The following is a 6,930-nucleotide window of genomic DNA, read 5'->3' as shown; positions in this document are numbered from 1 at the left end:
TGGGCACAAACCCTCATGTCAAGGCTGGACGAGGCAACCTGGTCTGAGGAAAAGGGTCCCTAAAGAAGGCAAAAGAGTCGGAGACACCACCACTCCCACTGTTAGGAGCCCACAAGAACGCCAAGATATACAACCGTAACATATATGCAGAGGATCTAGGTCAGACCTATATAGACTCCCTGATTGTTGGTTCAATCTCTGCGAGCCCCTGTGGGTCCTAGTTAGTTGATTCTGTGGGTGGTGGTCAGCATACTGTTCTTGCAGAAGACCCAAGTTCAGTTTCTAACACCAATATTGGTCCACTTAAAAGTGCTTACAGCTCCAAGTCTAGGGGCATCCAAGTCCTCTGGCCTCCAGGGACATCTGTATGTAAGTGCCCATACACACACAGACACACACATGGACACACACACACACACAATTAAAAATAAAGATTAAAATGTAAATGTCAATTGTTTTGTAGTTCATATGCAGGATGACTGGCTTATCACATGGTTGTGTGCCGTGTGCCTCTCTCAAACCTTGTCAAAGTGTTGGCACAATATCCCAGTGATGTGAATTCGGGAGGAAAAGGAAAATTATGCCAATTCTCTGCCAAAAAAGTCCTTTGATCCCCTCAGTTTAAGTGATAAACAGCAACCAGCTCCAGCCAGTCCTCCCAGTGCAGCTGATTCTTCCACATACCTTAAATGAGCCCCACTGGACTCTGTTTCTGAAAGAGGTCATCGATGTTCATCATCAGTGTTGAAACAGTCATTTAGCTGGAGCCGTACAATACAGCCGATCATTCTCTAATATTAACAATCACATACAAGTAGTTACGTGAAACTAAGAAATGTCTCATATGGTTTACTGAGGAAACGTTACCGTAACTAACTGTGCATGTTCTATGAACTAGTGATTAGCCTCGAGTCACCAATGATGCGAAGGTGTCACATGACCGAAAGAAATAAAAACACTTTCCCTCGGAGTTACTTAACCAAGGTCAAGACCAAATTTGAATTCTTTGTGTCTTCTGCCCTCTGTCTGTCTGTTGCATAAGTCTGAATCCCTGTCTGCCTGAAGTCTGTCTTGTGAATGTCCCTGTCTCGTTGTCTGTCTCTGTGTTTGTGTGTGCTGTTACGTGATCTCTGTGTGTCTGTCTCCAACAAGGGCAGGACACAGACCTTTGTTCTGTTTCTATTGAACAACCCAGGAAGAAGACTGGGTCACTTTGCAGGAAACTCTAGCAGAGTTGTAAAGGGGTTGTCAGCAACTCCTTCTGACCCAGGTAACGAATGCCTTTGTTTATCAACCAGAACCCATACACGGCTGCTTTCAACCTTTATATTTGCTGCCTTCTGCAAATGTTGCACATGCATGCTCTGGGTCAAGGGCATGGAAGGGTAGGGAGTTTAAGATCACAGCTGTGCTTTAGCTTTGGTTGTAAAAGCTAACTGGAAAGTCCAAGGCAAGGGAGGTTAATTGTTACATTGTACTCTTAAGGGCAGGTTAAATAAACAGTGTGAGTACACAGTAGGGTAGCAATCTTAAGTGATCTCAAAGTGTATTTTTGACTTTGTCTGTGGGCACAAGTTCCAGTCTCTTAGGAGAATGTGGGAGATTTAGAATATCACATCTATACAACTAAAGAACACCTATACAACATCTATACAACTAAAGAACATGGATATTCTGTGGGGACATCTAAAATGTTTTATGATCTACTACAATCAAAATATGCTTATTATTGCTGATGATATCTGAACTCACATCAAATTTAACACTTTCAGCCCTCTTCGGTACAGTAAGCACTTTTAAGATAGCCCTTAGGTGGATGTTGTATTCATGCTGCTTTAAACCCTACGGATCCCTTTTCTCTGACCCTGACTCTGCCATCTTAAAGCTGACATACAGTCAGAGTAGATTAACATGGACAGTGGTTCTCAACCATCTTAATGCTCCAAACCTTTAATACAGTTCCTCATGTTATGGTGACCCCCAACCATAAAATTATTTTGTTGGTACTTCATAGCTGTAATTATTCTACTGTTATGAATTATAATGAAAGCATCTGATATGCAGGATATCTGATGTGTGACCTTCAAAGGGGTCAAGACCCACAGGTTGAGAACTACTGCTTGAGGATCAGGCAAATACCTTCTTAAATCCCACATCCGTTGTTTGGAAAGTCACGTGACCTTGCAAAGTTTACTTGGTCAGAATTAACCTGTTTCGTTGTAGGTAAATAATAACATGGGAATAGTAAGTGGACCAACCTAAGATAATTAGAATGGGGACTTAGTACAATAATACAAAGTCTATGCATCGAAGTCTCTACAACTATAAGTCGTTGCGATCAGCATGCTAGATGGCATAAGACTCTTGGTGACTGGGCTGACATTTCAGCCTGCTTTAGATACTGAGGATCTCTGTGGAGTCAGACTAGCCTTGAGCCCTGATTCCTGAGAAAGGTCCATTTTTACAGGTAGATTCATCAGATTTTTTTTTTTAAATGTGGTTATTTGGTAGAACTAGAGTGGTCAGTATCATAGAGCCACAGATAGATACATGGACCTTCATCCAAACAAAGTTAAAACAGAATGTGGCAGGAGCCCTATCTTCTGTCCCTCCCACCCCCCCAAGAGCTCTCTTCTCACAGAAACGCTAACCTTCCCCTTCAGAGAAGGGCAGAGGAGCCTGGATCTGCATACTTGGTAGCCTCAGTCATTCCTGGGCTAGCTGGTCCCCCACTGACCAAGCAGACAGGTACAGACTCGGGAGAAAAGGAGAGGAAAGCAGATCTGTTGACGGTAATATTATCAGGGGTGGAAGAAAAATCACAGCAACCATCACTCAGGTAGCTATCTTTCTGATCCTGGGGACCTTCCAAGAGACAAGCCAAGCTTCAAACTTTCTCGTTATTAGGAATTCTTATAAGGACTGTAGGAATGTATCCAGCCCTTACAGACTGTGCCAGCAAAGACAGTCCTAAGTGACTGATCAAAATAAAAGGTCCTAGAGCTGGAGAGATGGCTCAGTGGTTAAGAGCACCGCCTGATCTTCCAAAGATCCTGAGTTCAATTCCCAGCAACCACATGGTGGCTCACAACCATCTGCAATGAGATCTGTGCCCTCTTCTGGCTTGCAGGCAGAGTACTGAGAATACTGTATATATAATAAATAAATAAAATTTAAAAAAAAAATAAAAAATAAATAAAAGGTCCTAGAACTGAAAGAAGTGGACACATGTCTCTATCCTTAACCTAGAGGTAATCTCCAATGGATAACCACTTGCAAATGAAAGTTTAGTTTTCTCCAAGGGAGTCTCTCTGGGGAAACAGACTACTCTTACAGGTAGGGTGGCTGCATGCCCAGACTCAGTGGTGTTTTGGGGAGGTTCCTTGTCCCATAATGGCATGGAAGGGTTTTTAAATTGTTTTATCTTATTTTAATTTAATTTTATTTATACATTTTTTATTTTTCCCCTCTTTTAACACTACATGTCATTTGTGTATATATTATGGATTCTAGTTTAGTGTTTTTATGTGAATCCAGAATATACAAATGAATGAGCTTCTGCATCTCTGTTTTTGGTGCCTTTTCTTGGGTTCTTTACCTTCTGTTTGTTTTGTCCTATTTGTGCTAGTTTTTGTTTTACCTTATTATATTAATTTATTATTATCCTCTGGAAGCTTGTTTACTTTTCTAATAAAAGACAAAAAGAGAATGGATATGGATGGGAAGGGAGGTGGAGAGAAACTGGGGAAACAAAATCAGGATATATTATGAAAAAAAAATCTACTTTCAGTAAAAGGAAAAAAAAGTCCATTGTGGTCACTGAGGAGATGATGTTTCTCTTAATAATAAACTTGAAATGGTTAACATATATCCTGGTCAAAAGTCATACATATCTGTCTCCTAAAATGTGTACATATATCAGCCACTGTATAGTTTTTTTGGAAACAAACTGCCTCTCTATAAAGACATGGATTTGAGTGTTGGACTCCTGATCTTCCAGGATACAAGGATACTGATTGCCTTCTGCAAACTCACTATTTCTCATCTGAATATCGTTCACTCTTTTCATCTCTGCTCTCATATATGCAAAAGAGGTAATTCTGCACTTTATTCCCCTAATTGTCATAATAAGCCAAAGAAAGGACATAAAAAGAAAACTGTCCTTTTTTTAACTGCCTGGTCTTCTAAGTGGCACATTAGCCAGCAGCATTAATATCTCAGATGCTTGTAGTCAGCGCTAGCTTTCATCTTAAAACTAATTGCTGCATTACAAAGGAAGAGATGAGCAGAAGAACAAAGGCAGCAGCCGTGCTGAGTGCCACCCCACCACGCACAGGAACCCAGCACAGAAAGATGAGCAGAGGGAGCTGCTAAAGACAAAGCCTTTACTTTAACACTGAGGTGTGGAAAGGATTTTACCATGCGCATTACTGTAAAGGGCTCAACTAAGTCCATATGATCTCTCGTTAGAAATATGATTCTTGTCACTCCGGTTGTGTACTTGGTAAGAAGATGCAGATAAATAAATCAGCTAAGTAAAAACATAGCCTGTGTAATAACTAGCATTGGTGTAGCAAGGCACGACTCATTAACTGGGAGCTGGGGCTTTGAAGGGTTGTGAGGTTTTGTTGTTGTTGTTCTTTGAATGTGCTGGTTAATTAGTCAAAGAAATGTATACTCTCCCAGGCTCCTCCAGGACTGATGGTCAAAGGCTGTATAATTAGGCTTCAGACTGCCTGGAAGAGTTATAATGAAGCTCCAACCCTGTACCTATTAAGCTAGCTTTTGCCAGCAGTTCAAGCAGTTATTTATTGGTGCTTCTACTGACTGTAAGGTGCAGTGAGAACTGAGATCCTAGTAAAGAACTCTGTAGCGATTTAGGACTTAAATAGTATCTCTCTCTATCTCTGTACACACACATACACACACACACGGATAAGTTAGTAAGAAGTCATTTCTCGGGTATTTACTCAGAGATGAGGTCTGTCATTGGCCTAGAACTTGACCAGTAGCCTAGACTTGACTAGTAAGCCCCTGAGTAAGACTAGTAAGCCTGTCTCTATTTCTCAAAGGCTGAGATTAGAAGCGTTGGCAACTACATCCAATAATTTAAATGTGGATCTCAGGGATCAAGTTTGTGTCTATGTAGTGAGATTTCATTTGCATTTTAATAAATAAAGCTTTCCTGAAGATCAGAGAATAAAACAGCCCCACTGGACAGCCTTACAGGCCAGGCAGTAGCCACACAAGTTTGCTCAAGAAACCAGGCGGTAGTGTTGCATTCAGCCCTAGAGAGAAATTTAAGACAGGAGGAGACAGCTCTCAGATACACTCATTCTGAGATTCCTGGAAGCAGGATCCCTCACAGGTGCCGCTATCAGCCGGATCAGCTCCACAGTGCTGCCTAGGTGAAGGGCAAAGACTGTTCTCCCTAGCGCTGCAGCTGAGGAAGGGCTGGGGCAGCTCTCCTGCCTATCACAGGTGGTAAGGGGAAAGGGCATCTTTCCCTCACCCATGCCACCACATGATAGACAAAGTGGATGGGACCAGGTCTCCCACTATCATTTCAGGGCCGGTTCTCCCACAGCACCTCCAACAGAGTCGGCTTCCCCGTACTGCCCAGGCAAGGTGCAGGGACCTGCTCTCTCCAGCTCTACAGTGGATGGGGGGGGGGAGGACCAATTCTCCCTAGTCCTGCAGACAGTGACGGGTGGTTCAACTCTGTGCAGCCCTGTCCTCTTGGCCTTCGGTGGTAACAGGAGCCACAGACATCAACATAGACCACAAGTACAGCAGAGCCATAGGTGGAGACATGGCCCGTGGGCAGCAGCCCAGGCCCAGATATCATTGTGGCCCCCAGCGGCAAGCAGGTCACTGACCTCAGCCCACTCCTCCCTGCCTTCACCTTCTAGGGTCTGCCTCTGCCCACAGGACATGAGCCACTCTCTCTCTCTCTCTCTTTCATACCCCTCCATGTATTTGCTCACCATAATAGAGTCCATCTACCCAGCACCTTGTGGCACCCGATGGGCCTGTGTTTTCTCATCCAGCCTAGGAAAAGAGCTACGTGTGGCTTTGTCACCTGCTCCTGTTTTCATTACATTCCTTTTCCCTGATAACCTTTCATCCTCTTCCCTTCTCGACTTATGTCAAGTGACATTGTCGGGATCTTTTTCTTTAATAGAGATTTTTGCCTTAAAGATAACCTAGGAGTTAGAGTTAAGTATCTATCCTACATATTTAATGTCTCTTTAGTATGACTAATGGAAAGATTTTGTTCATTGGATATTTAAAGACCAAAAAGTCTATTCAGTAGAAATAAATGTTCAATGACTTGCGCAAATGAAAAATAAAAATGGAAACTAGAAATAAGCCATTATGTTTCAGAGTAGCAGTCACGGAATTCAGCAGAACTCTTGTGAGCCAAGCTAGGTCGTTGCCGACGGGTACAACCGAAGCATCTCCATCATAACAAGGGAATGGGAAACACGTTAGACTTGATTTAATTCTAAACTCCATTCTGCTGCTTGCTAGCTGTATGCTGATGGAAGAATTCTTAACCTTTCTACAGATAATTGTTTGTGGGGTAGACTTCCCCTTTTTTGTGATTGCTTGTTTACTGTATGTTAGACATTTTTTTTACCCTAGAGATATGCCCCTACCCCTAAATGCAGTTATGTGCATGAATGGAAATAGCCATCCAGTTGAAGACAGTTTTCAGCTCAAAATGGACGCCTATTTCCTGGAAGCTTTTTAAGTGTGTAACTTGAAGGCTATTAAACCTCCCTGAGCCTACTGGAGAATAATTTCAACCTCAACTCACTGAATTGTGAAGAAAAAAACAACAAGATAATTAGGGAAGACTAGGAAGTCAGTGGAGAGGTAATTTTACAGAAGACAGTGTATCTGTTGTTTCTGTATTGCTGTGAC

General features: G+C 42.4%; 1 non-coding gene across 1 annotated transcript; it reads left to right on the top strand.

Moving 5' to 3' along the window:
- The first annotated feature begins 451 nt into the window (after positions 1–451).
- Positions 452–555, top strand: LOC130890266 (small nucleolar RNA U13). The gene has a single exon (XR_009058711.1). It is a non-coding gene; the product is annotated as a small nucleolar RNA U13 (small nucleolar RNA).
- The last annotated feature ends 6,375 nt before the right edge of the window (positions 556–6,930 follow it).

This window comes from Chionomys nivalis, chromosome 18, assembly GCF_950005125.1.
Source record: "Chionomys nivalis chromosome 18, mChiNiv1.1, whole genome shotgun sequence".
Taxonomy (NCBI): domain Eukaryota; kingdom Metazoa; phylum Chordata; class Mammalia; order Rodentia; family Cricetidae; genus Chionomys; species Chionomys nivalis.
Note: the sequence above shows the minus strand (reverse complement) of the source record. Positions and strands in the feature narration are given on the sequence as shown.